This window comes from Pongo pygmaeus, chromosome 13 (assembly GCF_028885625.2).
Source record: "Pongo pygmaeus isolate AG05252 chromosome 13, NHGRI_mPonPyg2-v2.0_pri, whole genome shotgun sequence".
In the NCBI taxonomy this organism is placed as follows: domain Eukaryota; kingdom Metazoa; phylum Chordata; class Mammalia; order Primates; family Hominidae; genus Pongo; species Pongo pygmaeus.
This window is the reverse complement of record NC_072386.2, coordinates 90,070,253-90,095,790: the sequence shown is the minus strand read 5'-3', so window position 1 is coordinate 90,095,790 and position 25,538 is coordinate 90,070,253. Positions and strand designations below refer to the sequence as shown.

General features: G+C 38.3%; 1 long non-coding RNA gene across 1 annotated transcript in view; it reads left to right on the top strand.

Annotated features, from left to right (window-relative positions):
• Positions 1-25,538, top strand: part of LOC134737918 (uncharacterized) — a 260,425-nt gene that overhangs the window by 86,091 nt on the left and 148,796 nt on the right. The window contains exon 2 of the long non-coding RNA XR_010123344.1: positions 23,276-23,404. This is a non-coding gene — a long non-coding RNA (uncharacterized LOC134737918). The remainder of the gene's footprint in view (positions 1-23,275; positions 23,405-25,538) is intronic.

Sequence of the window (25,538 nt, the reverse complement as noted above, 5' to 3'; positions counted from 1 at the left end):
CTGATCCTAATTATAGTAGTACTCTGTTTATTATAATTATCAATGCACTGTGTGCCCTCTCTGCTTTGACATAGACTCTTCCAGGGCAGAGATTGTGTTTTATGCATCTCAGTCCCTACATGGTATCCAACATCTTCTAACCGGTGTTGGTTACAGACTCAAAATAAATTAATCTTGAAGAATAAGTTTAAATTTTCCAGGCCCTGGAGGAAGGAGAGAGGCATTTAAGACAGAGGCATAAGCTTGAGAAATTATGAAGAAATCTAAGGGTGTAGTGTCTTAGGAAAATAGTGAGTAGGCTTGGAAGACTGGCAAGGGGGGAACATTCAAGGGAGGGATAGGCGGTGACTTGGGAAGGAAGCAGAACATTTTGATGGGTCCACTGATGCAGCCGTATGAATGACTTAGTCTGAATGTGAAAGCACTTGAAAAACTACCAAACAATATGTGCTGCAGCTGTTCCCTGACCCCGAGTCCATCCTCAGGACCTGGAACTCACTCCACCCTTCACCCTGTCTCTGAGTCTTACTCCACCTTCAGCTTCACTCATCCCGTTTGAGGTCATGTTTGCTGTCTTTTGAAGGGTCACAAAGCAAATGTGAATTTTGGTTGTAGGTCTAACTACATTCTACTTATATCTTTCATATTCTATGGGTATGGTGATATCTTTGTTCTTTATTGAAAGAACATCATTTTTTCTCCTTTCTAAATTATTCTATGGAAAATTGAGCACTTTTTTTTTTTTCAATCACTCACTCTTCCTAGTGATTGGTTTCATCACCATTCACCTAGTTTCTGGTCAGAAATCTGTACTTTATCCTAATTCCTTCTTCTTCCACAGAGCTGGCTTCTAATTGCTACTAAGTCTTCCTGTGCTACTGCCCAAATGAATCCTATATATATATATATAATATTTTGTAATATATTATATTTTATTATATATATATACACATATATAAAATACAATGATGCACAAGGAAGGCATTGAGATTTATATTCCCCAGCCCTCAAACACCTGTAGGAGTTTTGGTACTTCCAGCACAATTCTAATCTTTCTCTCTTTTGGTAAATAATGCTTACACCCTTCCTGCCTCTATTCTCCACCAATTCTCCCCACTCTCCTCCTGCTACTCTGAACTTGGAAATAGATTTGTACATGCAATAATATACATATATATAATTTTAAAGTGTACAGTTTGGTAGCATTAAGTACATTCCCATTGTTTTACAACCATCAGCACCATCTAGCTTTAGAACTTTTCTCATCATCCCAAACAGAAACTCTGAGCCCATTAAATAAAAAAACCCTATTTTACTCTCTCCTAGCCCCTGGCAAACACCATTCAACTTTCTGCCTCTATGAATTTGACTGCCATAGGTACCTCATATAAGTGGAATCATACAGTATTTGTCCTTTTATGTCTGGTTTATTTCACTTAGCATAATATCCTCAAGGTTCATCCATGCTGGAGCACATGTCAGAATTTCCTTCTATCTTAAGACTGAATAACATTCCACTGTATATATGTACCACATTTTTTTTTTTTTTTTTTCAAAAGTAAACACTATTTTAATCATTATCTTTAACCGGGGTTAGGTGCACATAACATAAAATTTACTATCTTTTTTTTTTTCTTTTATTATTATTATTATTATTATTATTATTATACTTTAGGTTTTATGGTACATGTGCGCAATGTGCAGGTAAGTTACATATGTATACATGTGCCATGCTGGTGCGCTGCACCCACCAACTTGTCATCTAGCATTAGGTATATCTCCCAATGCTATCCCTCCCCCCTCCCCCCACCCCACAACAGTCCCCGAAGTGTGATGTTCCCCTTCCTGTGTCCATGTGTTCTCATTGTTCAATTCCCACCTATGAGTGAGAATATACGGTGTTTGGTTTTTTGTTCTTGCGATAGTTTACTAAGAATGATGATTTCCAATTTCATCCATGTCCCTACAAAGGACGTGAATTCATCATTTTTTTATGGCTGCATAGTATTCCATGGTGTATATGTGCCACATTTTCTTAATCCAGTCTATCATTGTTGGACATTTGGGTTGGTTCCAAGTCTTTGCTATTGTGAATAATGCGGCAATAAACACACGTGTGCATGTGTCTTTATAGCAGCATGATTTATAATCCTTTGGGTGTATACCCAGTAATGGGATGGCTGGGTCGAATGGAATTTCTAGTTCTAGATCCCTGAGGAATCGCCACACTGACTTCCACAAGGGTTGAACTAGTTTACAGTCCCACCAACAGTGTAAAAGTGTTCCTATTTCTCCACATCCTCTCCAGCACCTGTTGTTTCCTGACTTTTTAATGATTGCCATTCTAACTGGTGTGAGATGGTATCTCATTGTGGTTTTGATTTGCATTTCTCTGATGGCCAGTGATGGTGAGCATTTTTTCATGTGTTTTTTGGCTGCATAAATGTCTTCTTTTGAGAAGTGTCTGTTCATGTCCTTCGCCCACTTTTTGATGGGGTTGTTTGTTTTTTTCTTGTAAATTTGTTGGAGTTCATTGTAGATTCTGGATATTAGCCCTTTGTCAGATGAGTAGGCTGCGAAAATGTTCTCCCATTTTGTAGGTTGCCTGTTCACTCTGATGGTAGTTTCCTTTGCTGTGCAGAAGCTCTTGAGTTTAATTAGATCCCATTTGTCAATTTTGGCTTTTGTTGCCATTGCTTTTGGTGTTTTAGACATGAAGTCCTTGCCCATGCCTATGTCCTGAATGGTAATGCCTAGGTTTTCTTCTAGGGTTTTTATGGTTTTAGGTCTAACATTTAAGTCTTTAATCCATCTTGAATTGATTTTTGTATAAGGTGTAAGGAAGGGATCCAGTTTCAGCTTTCTACATATGGCTAGCCAGTTTTCCCAGCACCATTTATTAAATAGGGAATCCTTTCCCCATTTCTTGTTTTTGTCAGGTTTTTCAAAGATCAGATACTTGTAGATATGTGGCATTATTTCTGACGGCTCTGTTCTGTTCCATTGATCTATATCTCTGTTTTGGTACCAGTACCATGCTGTTTTGGTTACTGTAGCCTTGTAGTATAGTTTGAAGTCAGGTAGTGTGATGCCTCCAGCTTTGTTCTTTTGGCTTAGGATTGACTTGGCGATGCGGGCTCTTTTTTGGTTCCATATGAACTTTAAAGTAGTATTTTCCAATTCTGTGAAGAAAGTCATTGGTAGCTTGATGGGGATGGCATTGAATCTGTAAATTACCTTGGGAAGGATGGCCATTTTCATGATATTGATTCTTCCTACCCATGAGCATGGAATGTTCTTCCATTTGTTTGTATCCTCTTTTATTTCCTTGAGCAGTGGTTTGTAGTTCTCCTTGAAGAGGTCTTTCACATCCCTTGTAAGTTGGATTCCTAGGTATTTTATTCTCTTTGAAGCAATTGTGAATGGGAGTTCACTCATGATTTGGCTCTCTGTTTGTCTGTTATTGATGTATAAGAATGCTTGTGATTTTTCCACATTGATTTTGTATCCTGAGACTTTGCTGAAGTTGCTTATCAGCTTAAGGAGATTTTGGGCTGAGACAATGGGGTTTTCTAGATATACTATCATGTCATCTGCAAACAGGGACAATTTGACTTCCTCTTTTCCTAATTGAATACCCTTTATTTCCTTCTACTGCCTAATTGCCCTGGCCAGAACTTCCAACACTATGTTGAATAGAAGTGGCGAGAGAGGGCATCCCTGTCTTGTGCCAGTTTTCAAAGGGAATGCTTCCAGTTTTTGCCCATTCAGTATGATATTGGCTGTGGGTTTGTCATAAATAGCTCTTATTATTTTGAGATACGTCCCATCAATTCCTAATTTATTGAGAGTTTTTAGCATGAAGGGTTGTTGAATTTTGTCAAAGGCCTTTTCTGCATCTATTGAGATAATCATGTGGTTTTTGTCTTTGGTTCTGTTTATATGCTGGATTACATTTATTGATTTGCGTATATTGAACCAGCCTTGCATCCCAGGGATGAAGCCCACTTGATCATGGTGGATAAGCTTTTTGATGTGCTGCTGGATTCTGTTTGCCAGTATTTTATTGAGGATTTTTGCATCAATGTTCATCAAGGATATTGGTCTAAAATTCTCTTTTTTTGTTGTGTCTCTGCCAGGCTTTGGTATCAGGATGATGCTGGCCTCATAAAATGAGTTAGGGAGGATTCCCTCTTTTTCTATTGATTGGAATAGTTTCAGAAGGAATGGTACCAGCTCCTCCTTGTACCTCTGGTAGAATTCAGCTGTGAACCCATCTGGTCCTGGAATTTTTTTGGTTGGTAAGCTATTGATTATTGCCACAATTTCAGCTCCTGTTATTGGTCTATTCAGAGATTCAACTTCTTCCTGGTTTAGTCTTGGGAGGGTGTATGTGTTGAGGAATTTATCCATTTCTTCTAGATTTTCCAGTTTATTTGCATAGAGGTGATTGTAATATTCTCTGATGGTAGTTTGTATTTCTGTGGGATCGGTGGTGATATGCCCTTTATCATTTTTTATTGCATCTATTTGATTCTTCTCTCTTTTTTTCTTCATTAATCTTGCTAGTGGTCTATCAATTTTGTTGATCCTTTCAAAAAACCAGCTCCTGGATTCATTGATTTTTTGAAGGGTTTTTTGTGTCTCTATTTCCTTCAGTTCTGCTCTGATTTTAGTTATTTCTTGCCTTCTGGTAGCTTTTGAATGTGTTTGCTCTTGCTTTTCTAGTTCTTTTAATTGTGATGTTAGGGTGTCAATTTTGGATCTTTCCTGCTTTCTCTTGTGGGCATTTAGTGCTATAAATTTCCCTCTACACACTGCTTTGAATGCATCCCAGAGATTCTGGTATGTTGTGTCTTGGTTCTCGTTGGTTTCAAAGAACATCTTTATTTCTGCCTTCATTTCGTTATGTACCCAGTAGTCATTCAGGAGCAGGTTGTTCAGTTTCCACGTAGTTGAGCGGTTTTGAGTGAGATTCTTAATCCTGAGTTCTAGCTTGATTGCACTGTGATCTGAGAGACAGTTTGTTACAATTTCTGTTCTTTTACATTTATTGAGGAGAGCTTTACTTCCAAGTATATGGTCAATTTTGGAATAGGTGTGGTGTGGTGCTGAAAAAAATGTATATTCTGTTGATTTGGGGTGGAGAGTTCTGTAGATGTCTATTAGGTCCGCTTGGTGCAGAGCTGAGTTGAATTCCTGGGTATCCTTGTTGACTTTCTGTCTCGTTGATCTGTCTAATGTTGACAGTGGGGTGTTAAAGTCTCCCATTATTAATGTGTGGGAGTCTAAGTCTCTTTGTAGGTCACTCAGGACTTGCTTTATGAATCTGGGTGCTCCTGTATTGGGTGCATATATATTTAGGATAGTTAGCTCTTCTTGTTGAATTAATCCCTTTACCATTATGTAATGGCCTTCTTTGTCTCTTTTGATCTTTGTTGGTTTAAAGTCTGTTTTATCAGAGACTAGGATTGCAACCCCTGCCTTTTTTTGTTTTCCATTTGCTTGGTAGATCTTCCACCATCCTTTTATTTTGAGCCTATGTGCGTCTCTGCACATTAGATGGGTTTCCTGAATACAGCACACTGATGGGTCTTGAGTCTTTATCCAATTTGCCAGTCTGTGTCTTTTAATTGGAGCATTTAGTCCATTTACATTTAAAGTTAATATTGTTATGTGTGAATCTGATCCTGTCATTATGATGTTAGCTGGATATTTTGCTCGTTAGTTGATGCAGTCTCTTCCTAGTCTCGATGGTCTTTACATTTCGGTATGATTTTGCAGTGGCTGGTACCGGTTGTGCCTTTCCATGTTTAGCGCTTCCTTCAGGAGCTCTTTTAGGGCAGGCCTGGTGGTGACAAAATCTCTCAGCATTTGCTTTTCTGTAAAGTATTTTATTTCTCCTTCACTTATGAAGCTTAGTTTGGCAGGATATGAAATTCTGGGTTGAAAATTCTTTTCTTTAAGAATGTTGAATATTGGCCCCCACTCTCTTCTGGCTTGTAGGGTTTCTGCCGAGAGATCCGCTGTTAGTCTGATGGGCTACCCTTTGATGGTAACCTGACCTTTCTCTCTGGCTGCCCTTAACATTTTTTCCTTCATTTCAACTTTGGTGAATCTGACAATTATGTGTCTTGGAGTTGCTCTTCTCGAGGAGTATCTTTGTGGCGTTCTCTGTATTTCCTGAATCTGAATGTTGGCCTGCCTTGCTAGATTGGGGAAGTTCTCCTGGATAATATCCTGCAGAGTGTTTTCCAACTTGTTTCCATTCTCCCCGTCACTTTCAGGTACACCAATCAGACGTAGATTTGGTCTTTTCACATAGTCCCACATTTCTTGGAGGCTTTGCTCGTTTCTTTTTATTCTTTTTTCTCTAAACTTCCCTTCTCGCTTCATTTCATTCATTTCATCTTCCAGGGCTGATACCCTTTCTTCCATTTGATCGCATGGGCTCCTGAGGCTTCTGCATTGTTCACGTAGTTCTCGAGCCTTGGTTTTCAGCTCCATCAGCTCCTTTAAGCACTTCTCTGTATTGGTTATTCTAGTTATACATTCTTCTAAATTTTTTTCAAAGTTTTCAACTTCTTTGCCTTTGGTTTGAATATCCTCCCGTAGCTCGGAGTAATTAGCTCGTCAAAGTCATTCTCCGTCCAGCTTTGTTCCGTTGCTGGTGAGGAACTGCGTTCCTTTGGAGGAGGAGAGGTACTCTGGTTTTTAGAGTTTCCAGTTTTTCTGCTCTGTTTTTTCCCCATCTTTGTGGTTTTATCTACTTTTGGTCTTTGATGATGGTGATGTACAGATGGGTTTTTGGTGTGGATGTCCTTTCTGTTAGTTTTCCTTCTAATAGACAGAACCCTCAGCTGCAGGTCTGTTGGAGTACCTGGCCGGCCGTGTGAGGTGTCAGTCTGCCCCTGCTGGGGGGTGCCTCCCAGTTAGGCTGCTCGGGGGTCAGGGGTCAGGAACCCACTTGAGGAGGCAGTCAGCCCGTTCTCAGATCTCCAGCTGCGTGCTGGGAGAACCACTGCTCTCCTCACAGCTGTCAGACAGGGATATTTAAGTCTGCAGAGGTTACTGCTGTCTTTTTGTTTGTCTGTGCCCTGCCCCCAGAGGTGGAGCCTACAGAGGCAGGCAGGCCTCCTTGAGCTGTGGTGGGCTCCACCCAGTTCAAGCTTCCAGGCTGCTTTGTTTACGTAAGAGAGCCTGGGCAATGGCGGGCGCCCCTCCCCCAGCCTCGCTGCCGACTTGCTGTTTGATCTGAGACTGCTGTGCTAGCAATCAGCGAGACTCCGTGGGCGTAGGACCCTCTGAGCCAGGTGCGGGCTATACTCTCCTGGGGCACCGTTTCCTAAGCCTGTCAGAAAAGCACAGTATTCGGGTGGGAGTGGCCCGATTTTCCAGGTGCCGTCTGTCACCCCTGGAAGGGGAACTCCCTGACCCCTTGCGCTTCCCGAGTGAGGCAATGCCTCGCCCCTGCTTTGGCTGGCGCACGGTGCGCTCACCCACTGACCTGTGCCCACTGTCTGGCACTCCCTAGTGAGATGAACACGGTACCTCAGATGGAAATGCAGAAATCACCCGTCTTCTGCGTCGCTTGCGCTGGGAGCTGTAGACCGGAGCTGTTCCTATTCGGCCATCTTGGCTCCTCCGCACCACATTTTGTTTATCTATTCATACATCAATGGAACTACAGTGATATTTCTGAAATATTGTCAGTCTTAGAAATGTATAGTAACTTGTCCCTATAATTAGAATAAACCTAAAAGTCTTTACTATGCTTTCCAAAGCTCCTACCTACCACTACAATTTTTATTTTATTTATTCTCCTCTTACACTCTCAGGCTACCTGATCTTGCCATAATCTTTCTCACATCTGGGTCTCAGCCCCAGCTTCTTCCTTGACTTACAAGGGTAAGCCCAGCTTACACCTCAGACTTGACTTGAGACATCACCTCCTCCAGGAAGCTGTCCCCTGTCCCTTCCAGGATGGGTTAGGTATCCCCTTTCCTGTGCTTCTAGAACCCCCTGAAATTCTTTCTACCATACTTGTCACGCTTAGAACAAAGATGATATCTTATTTACCATTTCATTCCCAGAGTCTGGCATGTTTTGGGTGCTCAATAAATTTTTGTTGAATGAATGAATGAATAATGCAGGAGGTGGACATTGAGGTGGTGGCCTGTGTGAATGACTACCTCAGCTACAGCAAACATGAAGAGTGATCCTTTGCAGCTCACTGGACTCTAGACTGCGTTCACTCCCATGAAATAGCTGACTTAGGCACTTTGTGCACACGGCAGAATGGCACACAAGGAAGGCATTGAGATTTGTATTCTCCAGCCCTCAAACACCTGTAGGAGTTTTGGTACTTTCAGCACAATTCTAATCTTTCTCGCTTTTGGTAAATAATGCTTACACCCTTCCTGCCTCTATTCTCCACCAATTCTCCCCACTCTCCTCCCGCTACTCTGAACTTGGAAATGAATTCGTATGTTTAGGTCACTTAAACAAAAATGGGACTCTATTCTTTGAAGTAAGTGTTTAGTTTGTAAAAGTATCAATGGGCTATTTTAGATCAAATAACTGTGTTTTCTTTAGCCATTTAAAATGGTCTATTTTCATTTTTTAAGCCATTGCCTTGTGAAGGGACCTAAGAATATCCCCAACTTAGTGTTAGATCCCGTAATTACATTTTCCCATTTTGAAAGCAGTTATGCCGTCCTTACAATAGAGTCAACGCAGCTAAAAATAAACTCCAGGCAGTTCATATTAACTGGGTAATAATAACAGGCAACAAGGAGGCTCGGTGTCCAAATATGATGAAAACAGGAAGTTCATTACACAAGCTGTTCTTTCCTGATAGATCTGAATTCTTAAAGCCTTAACTCAAAAATAATCCCTTCAGGTTATAAATAAAAGCAGAGAATTGTCTCTTCCATGCGGCTTAATGGAGATGATAACATTGTAGCTAAATAAATCCACATCGTTAGGGATAGAATGTAATACCAGAACGTCTATTTTGGAGGAGAAAGGAGTAAGTCTGGAGACCCCTCTCCTCACAGACAGCCAGGGTGTATTCTCTTCTTACTCTGGGCACAAGTTGCCAGGGAGATACTGCTTTACTAGGGTACAGTGGCAGGGAAACAGAAAGCCTTCAGGTGTAAAAAGGATTTTTATTTTTGGATGGACAAAATAATCCCAATTCCAAGTGTCTGCCAAATATTGTAAATTTCAATCCCGCTTTTTCAGGGTCATGAGAATGAGGCCCAAAGAAAGAGGGTAAACCCCTTTCCTTATAGAACTTTTCTCTAGTGAGTGTCACTGAATGTAAAGAATCAGATTATTGATTAAAACACGATGAGCATGAAGGAAAATTTTAATTTAGGTAGCTAGAATGAACCTGAGGGGCTCCCTTCCTGAAACCAAATCCCAGCCTTCCCGAGTGCCAATGGGTACTGTGAGGAGGGTGACCCTGCCCCATCCAGCTCTTCCAAGGAAATCTCACTGGTCATTACTCTGGCTGCCAGCAGGGTCAACCTGGCCCAAACAGGTGTCCCATCTTTCCTTAGTCTCTTGTAACACAGTAGGAGACCAGGGCTTGACTGTAGGATTGGGGTCATGTATACAGGATGGGGGTAAAAAAGAGGTATCATCTGCAGAGAGTAATGAGTACAACCTGGTCTGGCTTGGTAGGTGCAGTTTTCTCTCCCTAGTCTGGGTCAGCCTCATCTGCAGGCTTTGCCTTGAACAAAAGGGTATGATTAAAGAGTGCTGGCCTTTTGAATTGCCCTCCCCACGCCCCCCACCAGTTATTCTTATTCCATTTGCATGTTGGGTGCATTCCCCCTTCACTATACAAGTCTAATAATACGTTCGGGGAAGTTATTCTTGTTACTTTCAAAGTGATGGCAGATAGGGCCAGTCACAATGGTCATCAGGACGGTGGCACTGGCAAAGTCTCACATTTGAGAACAGCCTCAAGGTTAGACATTTGATGTTATTTCTGAGTGAGGCTGAACATGTAGCCACAGACATACCCTGCTCTGAAAAGAAAAGATGTTCATATGTGACTTAAAAATTTTTTTAAATTTTAATTTTGTGGGTACATAGTAAGTATATATATTTATGGGGCCTGGGGTATGGAGCCTGACACAAACCTCTCCCCCAAGTCACTGCACACGCACTAGAATGAATACTGCCTGCACGCCTGTTTGCTAACAGATGCACAGTTCAGACTGACTTTTGATGATGCTTTGCATTAATTATTATTATTTTTTTGGTAAAAAATAAGGGATTATTAAGAGTATTTGGGATAGGCTCAGGTGATGTCCTAAGCTGTGGGGTAAGGAGTGTTTTACTAGATTTTTGAGTCGTGATTTGAGCTGAGTGAAGTGTGACGTTCCTTCCTGGATCAACCCCTGCCTCTCATACCATCAGTACTTCTGTCACAAGGCTCAATTTTGTACATTAAAAAATTATAGGGTGGACATTAGTTTCATTTCCATGGTCTACTTATAACTCACAGTGCCACAAATCCAAAATTCTTCTATTACTTTTTGTCCATTTCAAGAACCTACCACAAAACCCTTCCTGTGAGTAAAAAGGACTTTTTATCTAATTAAATAAGTATTGGGCTTGCTTTGATTTTAAATATTGATGGTCTTTGTTACACAAGTTTTTCTTAACTTTAAATTTAATTTCTTTCGTTTTCTCTAATGGTAGCAACTGTGCTTTGTATTTTGGAGTTATCTGCCTGGCAACTTGTCTATGAGCCATTTGAGCTAACAGTGCAATTCTCAAGCTTTCTGGATTGCAACGCTCTATTGTTTCTCGACTTCCACATATTATACATATTTCTCTTTCTTTCTTTTTTAAAGGTTTTCATTAATAGATTACAGCAAAACGTCGTAACAACTCAACTTCTGTTTTGCTTCTGTTGTCTCTGTCACAGGTAATTGTTCCCAAGCTATAAAAAAATAGAATGAATATTGTTAACAGGACTTTGAAATCAAAGATAGTTGTTGGGTGTGTGTGTTTTTGGGGTTTGTGTGTGGGAAGTCAAAAGAAAGTCTACTTAAATAATTCAGCAAATATATTTAGTGCCTAATATATGCCAGACACTGTTCTAGGTTCTGGGAAAACAAGAGTGTACAAGGCAGTGCTCCTGTTTTTAGGGAACGTATATTCTCATGGTAGGGTCATGAGGATAGAGGGAACAGGGTCGTGAACAGAGAGATAGATCACGAAGACGGAGTGATGGGATGTGAGATGTGTGTGCTGCTTTTTGCTAGAGTGGTTAGAGAAGGCCTCTGTAATAAGTGACATTTGAACAGAGACTTGAAAGAAGTGAGGAAGCCTAGTGGCTCTCTGGGGGAAGAGCTTTTTTGGTGGAGAACACTTGGGTACAAAGGCTTTGATGCAGGAGTTTGCATAGCATTTTGAGGAATGTCAAGGAGACCAATTAGAGTGGAGTGGCACAGAGGAAGGGGAGAGTGAAAGGAGATGAAGTTAAAAAGTTAGCTGGGGAAGAAATTGTAGGTTCTTTTAGGCCATGGCAAAGACTTTGGATTTTTTTTCCTTAGTGAGACGGAAAGCCAATGGGGAATTTGGAACAAAGGAATGATGTGAACATTTTGACAGGATCACTCTGGGTGCTGTAAGGAAAATGCGTTAGGCTGAGTTCCTTAGAGGTCGAACCTAAGATGGGGATGTGCATGATTTCTGGAGGGAACAGGATAGAGGATGGGCAAGAATGTGATTTCAGGTAATGAGTAGCTTCAGCCTGATTTGTTCTGGAACATAAGTTATTCTGTAGAGTTTTTTCCTCATTGAGACAAGCAAGAGGGGCTTTTTACCCTCATCCTGCTTATTGGGTAAATACTCTGGGGAAGTGGATAGACAGTGTAAATCCCAAGCACCTGCAGGTGGGGTGGCTTCCATTGCCCAAGGGCAATTCTCTTTGAGGTATTCACAGCAGCTGGGAAAGGGGCTCATCAACCAAATTAATAAAAAGTAGTCCAGGAAACCTGAGGGTGCCAATAGCATCTCTACACAGAATAAGAGTGGAAGTAGAGATACCAATTAGGAGGCTACTGTAATAGTCCTCAAGAGAGATGAAGTTGGCTTGGACCAGAATGTAGCAGTGGAGGTGTTGAGAAGTGGTTGGATTCTGGATATATTTTGAAGGCAGAGCCCACAGGATTTTGCTAGTGGATTGCCTACAGAATGTAAGAGAAGAAGAATCAAGAACAACTCCATTGGCTTAGTTGTCTATTGAGATTAGGAAGACTGTGGGAGGAGCAGGTTTTGGAATGGGGTAAAATTAGAAGCTCTGGTTAAGACATTTTAAATTGAAAATGCCTCATAGATATCTAAATGAAGATATCAAGCAGGCAATTGAATTTAAGTGTCTGAAGTTATGAAAATATGTTTTAGTTCCTAGGTTCAGATGACCAACCACCTATGGTACTAAAAGAATGTGCATATGTGTTTGAGTAAGAAAGACCTATTAGTTCCAATAAACTTAAAAAAGGACAAAAGGTGAATATTGGACACTAAAGGTCAGTAAGCTTGATGACAACTTCAGGCACCATTTGGGTAATTTACTACAAGATGTAATAATTTGGAGGTAACATAGATTTCCAAAGAACAAATCAGACCATACTAAACTTATTTCCATTTTTGAAAGGTATTCTAGGCACATAGGTTGGGTAAATCCTGCATCCTTAGTATGTCCTGATTTTCACGCAGTGTTTGTTAAGTTTCTTTTTTATCATATCCTTCTGATAAAATGAAGAGTTAAGGGCCAAAAAAACAGTTACGTAGCTTTTTAGTTGGCCAAACAAGACGAGCAAAAAGGGGTCAACCTTTACCCTATTTTTTGCTACCAATCAAGTTATGTCACCAGGCCCTTTGTTAGTCATATGTATATATATATTGTCGACAACTTAAAGAGGAACAGCTAGAAAGCATATTATTAGCTTGGAAGATGATGCAACCTGGAGAAAAATAGCCAATATATTGAAGTATAGAAGTTTAAAAGGAGAAGGAGGAGAAACCCAAACTGCAAATCTGAAATTTAATAGGGATGCATGCAAAAGAAAGCAAAACACCTCCATTTACAGATCGTGAAAGATCTCCCTTCAGCCAGGAACAGAGTCAATATATTTTTTTTTAAAAAAAGAAGTTTATTTTTCATTAAGTCAGCTGTAGCATTAAATTCAGATTGTGGACTTTGGGACCATCTGCCTGGGTCGGAACCCTAGCTCTGCCATTTACAAGTTGTATGATCTTGGGTATGTTTCTTAAAATCTGTTTCACTTTTCTTACCTGGAAAATGAAGATGATAATATTAGTTCCAACTGATATTGTTGGAATTGTAAGAATTAAATGAGTTAAGACATGTAAAGTACTTAGAGCAACGCCTGGCACGTAGTAAGTGTTAGGTAGGTCATTATTATAGCAGGTTTAGCAGTATGATGTGGTTGCTAAAAAGGTAAAGCAATCTTTGGGAATAATGGTAGAAGTGAGGGGTCAGGATCAAGGGAAGCTCATGGCCCACTGTATTTTTCATCGCCAAGATTTTGTGTTCAATTCTGGGTATCTCTAATTTAAAAAGTGTCTATACCTTGTGGGAGATTGAGTGCTGAAAGTGGTAAAGAGTGTAGACTCATGCCAAGTGAAGAAAATGGAAAGGACTGGGATGGAGAATATGACTTCTCTTGGAGACAGATTCAGAAGCTGAAATAAAGCTTTCTTGAAAAATCTGAAAGCTGTCACGTGGAAGAGGAATTAGACAAAGTTCCTGTTGCTCTGGAGACAGATCCAGGAGCAAAGGGAAGGAGTAAAAGATGGAATGGGGTTGCGAAAGTGTTGTAGCTTTCTGTTATGGGCAGAAGGTGACAGAAGCCTGTTCTAGCTGTGCCTCTATGTTACTGTATGATTCAAGTCTCTTAACTCTTCAGGCCTCAGTTTCATAATCTGAAATCAGGGTTTGGATTAGATGCACTCTAAAATGAAAATTACAGTTGGTCTATCAATGGACTGTCTTCATAGACAGTGAGTTTTCTGTCATTGGATATGTCTAGGTAAAGGGCACAAGACATATTAAGAGTAGATATTGAATCTGATTGTATTGAATTTGGCCTAAATGACACCAAAAGTCTTTTTTAATTCTAAGAGTTTAGGGATTTTTTTGTATATTTTCGATGCTTTTTCCATCCCCCATCCTCACTCCCAGCCCTGCTCTGTTGATGATGATATACATTCTCAAATGATTACATAAGAACTCCTGACATTCCCCATTGATTAGACTAAGGTGTGATTTCCACCCTGTTCACCTTCTGTGGGGCATACAACTCACAGAGAATTGGATGACCTCCTGAGAGAACTCATGGTACTAATTCCCATGGTGCCTAACATGGCACAAGAAACTCTAGTTCTAGCATGTTATCATTGCTCCTATTCTGTACTTCAAGTGGACAAAATGAAAAGTACCTAGAAGCGACTGACCCCATATTACATAGCTCCTAGGCTCATGGCTGCAAATTGAGTATGTGGTGCCTATGCAGGCCTGGAATCTGCAGACTGGAGGATGGGTGCAGCAGGAAAGAGAGGCATTAAATACAGCAATGGCAGACTGGATGGCAGCCATGAGCAGCAGAGCTGTGGTCATCTGTTGTCTGCAGCTTCCAGGATGTCATTCTTTACACAGAAAATATTTACTGACCACTTACCATGTGTAGGACACTGTGCTAGGCACTCTGAGAGACACCTAGGGGTGTGACACACCACCCCTTTCAGGCAAGGAGCTTCTAGTCTGATTGCAAGACAATTACGAACTAGCAGCAAACACTTTATATAGTTCTGGTATTAGTCAGGGTTCTCTGGAGAAACAGAACCAATAGGTCATAATTGGTTATGTTATATATATCATACACATATGAGGTTTATTATAAGGAATTGGCCTATGCAATTACGGAGGCCAAGACATCCCACAGTCTGTTGTGTGCAAACTGGAGACCCAGGTAAACCAGTGGTATAGTTCAAAGGCCTTACAGCGAGAGAGCTAAAGAGCTGTTGGTGTGGCTCCCAGTCTAAACATGAAGGTCTGAGATCCAGGAACCCAAGGGCAGGAGAAGATACATGGTCCAGCTCCAGCAGTTAGGGAGAGAGCAAATTGAACTTTCCCCAGCTTTTTAATTCTATTCAGGCCGTTAATGGATTGGATGTTGCCCACTCGCATTGGGGAGGCCATCTGCTTTACTCAGTTCACCAGTTAAAATGCTAATATCTTCTGGAAACAACCTCACAGACACACCCCAAAATAAAGTTTAACCAGGTATCTGGGCATTCCATGGCCCAGTCAAGTTGACACATAAGGTTAGCCATCACAGTGCTTCATTATTTGCAAAATGCTTGCAAGCAAATTATTATTCTCTCAATAGGCTGTGGATTAAACCCGTGGAGTATCCTCACAACAACCTGTGAGGTACTGTTACTCATACTTTTCAGACAGAAAATGATGGTTCTGACAAGCTAAGCAACTTACTGGAGATCAACCATTTGTGCTGTCTGAAGTGCCCTTGGTGCCACTGAAGTAAACCTAGACATGATTTCTGACTCCAATTCCAGTGCTCTTTCTACTACTCTACACTAAAATGCACAAGGAAAGTTAAAAACCAGTATATAAAGACTATAGTGTATATAAAGAGAATGGCACAGGTTTGATGTGTTATAGGAATTCAGTGATGCAGATCACTGTTGCTAGGAATAGAAGGAAGGACTATGGAGACAGGTTAAAGTTTGATGGATTGAGACCAAAGGAAGGCATTCCAGAAAAAGCAAAAGTTTTATCAAAGATGGGAAACAAGAAAGAACAAATTTAAGATGTTTACGGGGCTGCTACGTTTGGCCACATCATTTGTGCCTTGCATAACTCCAGGGGTGTAACTCACATAAGCACTGATACAAATGGCATCCCAGGGGCCGTTCACGGCATGGCATCTATTCAGTGAACAGCCTGTACAGTGATCTGGGGAAAGTCCTGAATGTGTACATCAATGAAACTGAGTTGGAGAGTTTTGTAGAGAAGAGAGATAGAAACCTGGAAAGATGGGCTAGGAACTGATCAAGGAAAGATAGGAAGGTTAGGGTAAAGATTTTCAACTTCAATCTGTAGGCAATGAATGATTCTTAATCAGAAAAGGGTCACAATAAAAACAATGTTTTGAGATGATTGATCTAGAGATGTGCAAATTAAATTTGAAAGGGGAGAGGTTGGGAACAGAAGACCAGATAGTACTTTGGTCTCCAAAGCATGAGCTTAAAAAGGGTCAGAGCAATGGTGGTGACAATGAGAAGACAAAAAAAGAGACAAATATAAAAATCTTCTTTCATTAATTCAAATGTTTAGTAAGTGCAAGGCATTGTGCTGATGATTTAATAGTGAGTCAAATAGGCATGATTCTTGCCATTTTAGAGTTCTTAGACCAGTAAGGGAGTCAGACATTCATCAGACAAATACATATGATGATGCTGTGAAGGAAAAGTACAAGAAGATATGAGAATTTATAACAGAATTGAATTTGATCTAGTTTGTGCAGATAGAGATCAGGGATGGCTTCTTTGGAGAAAAAAAACAACAGATGTTTGAATTGAGAATGGGAGGGTGAATAGTAGTAAACTATGCAAAGGGAGGTAAGGAAAGGGACAACGGCATTCCAGACAGTGGAAGCAGTGTGTGCAAAGGACCTGTGGCAGGGAGCATGGATTTAAAATGTGAAAGATGACCAGGAGATTTAGCATACGGCAAGAAAGGTAGAGAGTGGCTGACATGAGGCTGGAAAGAAAGGCAGGAGCCAGATAATACTGGGTTCTTTGTTTTCATTTCAGAAGCAACAACAAGGTATTGGACATTTAAATCAGGAGTTAACATGTTCAATTTTGCATTTTGAAATGGGTATTCTTGATGCTATTTGGAGAATAGAGGGGAGTTGACACTCAGGAAAACTAGTACAAGCTTGTTACAGTAGTCCAAGAGAGAGATCTTGTCGGATTGGACAACAGAGATGGTGGTGAGGAGAGAACATTATGAAAGAAGATTACCAGGACTTGATGACTGATGGGATGCAGATAAAGAAAGGAGAAAAGTGAATCAGCAAGTAAAGTTTTGGATTTGGGAGTCTTCCTATCCAGTGTTAGTATTAACAGATATTATGGAAAATGGGAGGTGGTGCTGGTTTGATATGCAGGGTTGGGGACATGTTGAGTTATCCAAGTGAAAATGCATCTAGTAAGCATTTGGATTGGGATTTATAAAAACAACAAAAGGATTGAAGTTGTAAGATTGAGAACTGTCAATAAATTTGTTGGTGGTTAAAATAATGTGACGGGAGGAATCTATAAGTAGAGGGGATAATGAGGAAACATAATAGTGGACTCAGAGCTGAATTGTGTGGAACAACTAGGTAGTACAACAGGGTAGAACAACTGATGTAGTAGATGAACTTGCCAAGAGGTGGCCACAGAAGAAAAAGGGTATTAGTCCACCAAGAAAAATCAGAAAATTCGCCACTAAACATAGTTTAAAAAATTAAAACTTCATATATACTTCCCTTAATTAAATAACAGTATATCTATCAGGTTATATACTACCAGAAAGGAGATTACTATGTGGACTGCAGTGTACCATAAGTGTACCAAATTCATCATATCATGGTTGCTCTAAGAATATAATATTTGTTTAGGGATGAATACAAATTAAGCTTATGGCCAGTTCTAGCCAGAAGGCTAGAGGCTTCTTATCTCTGCATACACTAGTCACAACTGGAGAAATTATACTTAGCTTGTAGCTTTTACTAGTGAGTATTGTGGTCTAGAATCAGATTCTGTAAGACCAATCCATTTGTAAATAACAAGGACCTAGTGCATCATCAAGATGCTTTTTTTTTTCTAAAAAATTAATAAGTAATTTGTTTCTAGGTCTGAGAAGTCACAGGGTGTTCCTGTGACCAAGTGCACCAAACTTCCATTCTTATTCCAAATGTCTCTAAAATCCAGTAACACTTGTCTCAGCATTGAATAAGCACATTAAAAAGGAAGTTATTGACTTCCTCGGCTGGAACTTTTTTCTTCCCTTTGCAGGTATGCCCAAAGACTTCAGTTCTAAGATGGTAGTGGTATGCGCAGTTTGTGCCAGCTGCTGTCGGGGATTACGGGCCAAATTGGTTCTTTTTGGATGTAAAACCAACTTGAGGTGGGCACCAATGACTTAATGCACTTGCAAAACAAGGCATTTAAGTGAAAGTCTTTGTGTTCCTCTCTTTGCAAAGTCTTTTGTGAAAGCAAAACTCAGGTGGCTTCATCCAGCCAAGATTAAATTCCAAGTTGACTGGTGTAAAGACAAAACAAAAAAGTTCAAGCCAACGAATTGGGTAACTTGTTCAGTTTATGGTTAGTTGAAAACATAAGGCAAGACTTTTTCACTGCCCCTCCACATCTGTGCACAGAGGGGGTGCATGTGAAGAATCACCCTCTGATAGCTGCCTTTTGTGGTTTCACACTTGGAGAGCTAGCTCTGAACCACAGTCCCATAGTAGGGTGGGTCTATTATTTTTGTAGTATTCCCGATTTATCCCACTGTTTTCACAGTTTCTTCTGACACGCTACTTCCCCCTGCCCCACGGATTTGAGGTGAACATTTCAGATGGGTAGGATGACCACTCCTCCAACCTAAGCATAGAAAGTTCGTTGAAATAAAAGGAGAATTAAGCTTCATGTATGTCAAAAGTCAGTGCAGATCCAGGACTTCAGGAAAAATTTACATTTTTAGAAATTATATCTAGAGAAGTACTACCTGAAGTCTAATCCTTTAGCAACAACATTTATTAACCTTTAAAAAAATTGAAGTATAATTTGTATACAGTGAAATGCTCAACTCTTCAAGTTCAATCACTTTTGATAACTGCATATCAAGACACAAAATATTTTTATCAACCCAGAATGATGTTCCCTCATGCTTCTTCCCACTCAATTTCCAAACTCACCCCCCAATCAACTGCTGATCTGCTTTCTATCACATAGGTTAGTTTAGTTTATTCTAGAATTTCTTATGACTGGAATCATACAGTATATGTTCTTTTGTGTTTTGTTTCTTTCACCGGACATAATACTTTTGAGATTCATTCATGTTGTGTATATCAGTAGATCATTTCTTTCTATTGCTGAGTAATATTCTATTCTTTGAATATGCCACAGTTTTAAAAAAACACTTTTGCCTGTTGACGTACATCTGGGTTTTTTCTAGTTTTTGGCTATTATGAATAAAGCTGCTATGAACATTTTTATATAGGGCTTTATGTAAGCATAGGTTTTCATTTCTCTTGGGAAAATATCTAGGAGTAGAATTGCCCGGCCACAGGGTAGACATATGTTTAACTCTTTAAGAAACTGCTAAACAGTTTTCCAAAGTTATTGCGTCATTTTATACTCCCACCAGCAATAAATGAAAATTTGGATTGCTCCACATTCTTTCCAACATTTGATGTTGTTAATCTTTTCTTTTTTTAAAAATTTCAGTCACGTATGTGTGTATGTGTGTATATGTGTGTGTTTTACTTTGCATGAAACATATAAAGGTGAGTATCTTTATATGTGCTTGTTGGCCGTTTGTATATCTTCTTTTGTGGCTGTCTGTTCAAGTCTTATTTAAAAAATGATTTGTCTTTTTATTATTGATTTATAGAATTTCTTTGTATGTTCTATATGTAATATATTTGTCAAAGAGATATATATTATACATTTATATACATAATATTCACTATATATAGATATATTTTATATTTTATATATACATTTTATATTTATATAATACATAAATATATATTATGTATAATATATAAAAATATAAAATAAGTATATTATATATAATTTATATATAAAGTATAAATTATAAATATATAATGTATATATTTTATATTTTTATATATAAAATATTCACTATATATAGCTCTATCTACATATCTATCTATCTACTGAATTTTTTTCTCAGTGTGTGGCTTGTGATTTATTTTCTTGACAGTGTCTTGATGAGCAAATATTTTACAGTTTTAGGTAGTACAGTCTATCAGTGTTTTTATTTTATGGTTTATGCTTTGTATGTTCTTGAAAAATGTTTGCCCATTGCAAGGTTGCAAACATTTTCTTCCACTTTTTTTTCCTTTGTAACTGTATTATTTTGTATTTATATTTAACTCTATAACCCTTCTCATATGGATTTTTTTGGATGTGGTGTGAGGTAGGGGTCAAGGTTCTTTCTCTCTCCCTTTTTGTTTTTGTTTTTGTTATGTATATCCAGTTATTCCAACCCAGTCGTTGAAGAGATTTTTCTTTTGCCATTGAATTACTTTGGTGGCTTTGTCAATAGTCACTTGACTGTATATATATATGGTTGTATTTCTGTACTCTATTTTGTTTCTAGTCCTGTTTTGTTTTCTGCTAGTAATGATTTTGAAATAGGAATAGATTGGGATTCTTAGATATATAGAAGTTAATGAATTAGTATAGTCTCACAATAGGCATTTTTTTTTTAACCACTTGAAGACTTTTTCTTGTGTTCAATGAACACAAGATCACTTATTTGATCCTTATGTGAGTACTTGAGGGGAAGTGGTTACAAGGAGCCAGAGTGCTAGTGTGTTTTGGCTTTTACTTTCTGTTTTAAGCAACATCTTCCAAGAATAAGCTGAAATCAGGCAAGAATTAGCTGGTTTGAGAGCAAAAACAGAGGGAATAGAGACAGTCTAGAAATGCAGGGGCTGACGGGGTTGGAAAACCCAGCTATTCCTGAACTGAAATAAGCTGCTGCCTTTCTATCCAAACCTATTATTTCAAATGGTTGCAGTGTAGCTGCCATGAATTGAGAGAGGTAAAAGCTAGGTCACATTTGACCTTTTGCAATTAGTTAAATTTTTTTTGCTGAATTCTTACCCACTTGTATTCCACCCAGTGTCTCTTTCTCTGGTGCTTTGGCTCAGGTGAACCAGAGGTCATGTCCTGGCTCTCCTTGGAGGGCCCATCTTTCCTTAGAATTCAGGTTACTTGTTCTATGATTGCAACTCTCTAATAGTTCAAGAAAAGCTCTGATTTGTAGCCTATCCGGCTTTATTGTTGTGAACGTTGGACAGATATTTTTCTAGCTTTTTACATCCCATGTGGAAGTAGAACTCCCAAGAGAGTGATTTAGAAAGATATTATTCATCTCGTAAGATAACTTCCTGTAGTATTCCTTTGAATCGCAATATCCATTACCATTCCCTCCAATCTGTTTCTTTATGGGATCTTACTCACCTGCCTCTAAACTGCTAGACTACATCTCCTGGAATGTGCAATTTGGCTTGTATTTCTATTCTAAGTAACATGCACAGATCCTGGAAAAACTAAAAGACCCTGTTTGTTGATTAATTGATGAATGGAATGCATTTACCAATCTTCTCACCTGACAAATCCTTATCTATCTTTCAAGACCAAAAGCAAATGTTACTTCTTCTGAGAAAACTCTATGAGTTCCTTTAGGAAGAGTTAGTTATTTTTTCTCTATGCCTTCATAATACTTTGTACATTCCTCCACTAGATGATTTTTATATCTTTTAGTTTAGATTGTGAATAAGATTGGAGCATGACCAATTCTTCTTATTTTGTATCTTTAGGTGCCTAGAACAACGTGTGGTACTTACAATTATGACTCAGTTTGTCAAATGGATGCATAAAAATTGATTTTCTAAATGAGCTGCTGAATATCTTTGTTGAATGAGTATACACATTGGGTTTTGCATTTATGTAACTTTTATGTACATGAAGAAATGTACTTGTAAAGGTATGTGTGTATGTGTGAGTGTGTTTCATCTCCTAATGATGCAGGTAATTGCAGAATTTGCTTAGGACAAAGATATGGCACCTCTGCCACCATTTTCTCCTTGTATGCCATACCATGAGATAAACCACCTCTGTTCTTTTTCCTGTTGATCCCAGGCATGAATCTAGAATCTGATCTTTCAATAATAATTCCACCAATGAACCAGATATTTCCCCTTCCCTAATCTAAGAGGCTCCTAACACAATAAGGTGGGGGGCCACCTTTGATTGATGCCCTTGCTGAATGGTACCTAGAGGGAAGATTCTAATAAGCTGCAGACACTTTGCAATTCCTGTCTTTCAGAACTTAATCGCATTTGCATTTTGGCTATGATCAGATGGTGGAAACACAAACTCCAAACTGTCAATCAACTTAGGCTTCTTTTCCAACTTTTCATAAATAAATTTCTTTAAAAATCTTTGAACATTCTTTTAAACACCAAAATTATGCAATTAGTTTTTAAACAATTACTATATTTTCTACCTATATATTACATTATAGTTGGTAACCTGGAACTGTTCATTACTGAAAATCTAGCTTAGGAGGTATGCATCTAAATGTATGTGTGTGTGTGTGTGTGTGTGTGTGTGTGCATATGTGTGTGAACTGAGGTATTCATGATATTCGAGGGAGAAAAGAGGGAAAATATTTACTGAAAATATATTTTTTGTATTGTCCAGTTTTTACCTTTAAATATCAGTAGAAAAAATGGAAGCATATAGATTTCTGGCATGTAATTTATCTTCAAAACAGAAATTAAACCTAACCAGTTATAAATTTGAGTTTCTTTCTGAATTAACCATGTTGGCACTACCCCAGCTACCTCCTTATGTTCACATGGTTGCTTCCAGACTCTATGTAGAATTTTATGCCTCTGTAGTATCAAATTTGTTAAATGACATATTTTTATATCAGTAATTTTTATAGCATATTGTTATTCCAGACTTTTACATGCCTCTAATTTATTCTTAACTTCAATATAGCAGTATTGATTTTTTTTTCTTCCAAGTTTGATGGTATGAACACTTCAGTTGTGATTTAAAGTCATTTCAACACCATCAATAATTTGCACTTCATTTTCTATTCTTTTGCAAACTTAAATATTTGGGCAGGTACAACTGGAAGTAATAATACTCCTCACTACTTTTTGTATCACTTTTAAAAACATTTAGATTACTTCTTAATGTGATTGAGATTATGTGTCTCTAATGACTTTGAATTATCCATGACACTTAAATGTAGAATAGTAAGAACAGTTTTGGTTGCAAATCAAATAGAACCTGATATAGCTTCCTTAAGTTATATTTTCTCTCTTTGTCCATTAGTAACAAATAATAAATTGATCATAATCTTTCTCTTTTGTAGAACTACTATCAATGCCTTTTACAAAATGAGGTCATTGGATTGCAGAGTTGGTCTTCGAGAAGATTTTGTGGCCTTTCTCAGCTGTCTAGGTGCTGTAGGTGCTGTGCTTCTATGGCTGCAAGGATGAAGGTAACATGGATGAGGGAGGCTGATGAGGCGTGTTTTGGTTGTTATATAAAGCAAGGCTCACAAATGCAGCAATAAGGACATTGATTTTTTTCCCTTGGCTACTTTGCAGTGGAGATAAATTGCCACCAGGTGAAGGGTGATACCTTGGTTATTTGGCCCATAGTCTAAATAGCTTTAATGGGAGACCTGTTTAGAGCATCAATTTTCTGTTTTAAATATATCACTTCATTATTGGCACAGAATTATGACCACATTAATGGAGATAGAAATAAAGAAGAAAAACTAAAAATCATGTCTTTATTTTCCCTTGCTTTGTGCCCATTTATAACTATAATTTGTGTGTTGTTGTAATCATATTTTTTGATACATAATTTTCTTTCCTAATTTTTAAATAACATATCAAAAGCATGTTTCCATGCCACTCCTTGTATTATTTATAATGATCATTTTAACAGAATATCATGTATTTTTACATGTCAGCAGATGTTCTTTTTAAAAAACTGTGTATTAAATGTTGAATATATATATATAAAAATTTATAAAAGTTATACGAAATCACCGTAAATCAACACCCATATGCCTATCATTCAATTTAAGATAAAGAACATTGCTGTTATCTTTGGAGGCCTCTGTGTTCTTATTTCCCACCTCGTCCTCTTCATTACCCCTACAGAGGCCATGTGATCACCCTCCTAAATCTTGTGTTTATTGTATCTTAGTTCTCTTTATAATTTTACCATATTTGGTTATATTCCTAAAGAGCATACAGTTTAGTGGATATTTTAATCTATATTTAAATGGACTAAAAAATGTGAACACATTTATCTGTAATTTGTTTTTTCACCCAGTATTAAATCCCTATGTTTTTTCTATGTCATTGTGTTATATTGTATTCATCTACATGGTTGTCAAGTATTTCATTATATGAATGCACCACAACTTATTGTCCATGATAAACATTTGGGCAAATTCCAGTTTTTCCTACTGTAAATGGTAATGTAAAGAATATTTTAATAACACAATTTCTATTACAAATGTCTAAGAGTTTCTTTATAATGTATGAGTAATTCTGTTGGGTCATTGGTGTGTATCTCTTCAAATATATGGGTAATGCCAAATTGTTTTCCAAAGTGGTTGTACCAAATTATATTTCTACTAGCAATGTGTAAGAATGCTGGTTGCCTCATATCCTTGCCAATGCTCACTTGATATTATCAGATATAATTTTTGCTAATCTGGTGAGTTTGAGAATCTTTCTTATTTGGTTTTAATATAAATTTTTCCAACTAGTAATGAGGCAGAACATCTTTTCATATGGGTTCTCTTCTATGGCGTGCTTGTTCAAATCTTTTGTTCATAGTTCTCTTGGGTTTTCTTTTCTTATTGGTTTGTAGGAGTTTTTTTTAATATATATTCTGGATATCAATTTTCTGAGTTACATGGGTTCAAATATCTTCTCCCATTCTGTTTTCCACTACCTTTATAGTGCCTAGTAGTAAATAGATAATTTTAATTTTGATACAGTCAAATTTATCAAACTTTTCTTTGAATAATTGTGCCCTTTGAGTCTTGTTAAGAAAAATTTCTCTCCTCAAGGTGTTAAGGATGTTCTTCTACACTGTCTTCTTTAATGTTATAGTTCTCTCTTCCATAGTTATGTTTTTAATCCACATAGAATTGATTTTGTGTATAATGTGATGTAAAGTACATTTTCTTTCTGTATCTGTCTCTTTTTTTAAGACAGGGTCTCATTCTCTCACGATCTGTAGCTTACAGCAGCCTTGAACTCCCGGGCTGAAGCCATCCTCAGCCTTCTAAGTAGCAGGGACTATAGGCATGTGGCACCATGCCCAGCTAATTTTTCTATTTTTTTTTTTTGAGAGATGGGATCTTGCTATGTTGCCCAGGTTGGTCTCGAACTCCTGGGCTCAGGGAATCCTTCTGCCTCAGCCTCCCAAAGTGCTGGGATTATAGGCGTGAGCCACCATGCCTAGCCTTTCTTTTTTTTTTCTTTTAAATAAGTTTATTAGTTCATTTTGCACTGCTATAACAAAATACCACAGATTGGGTATTTTATAATAAATAGAAAATTATTGGCTCACAGTTCTGGAGGATGGGAAGTCAAAGATCTGGC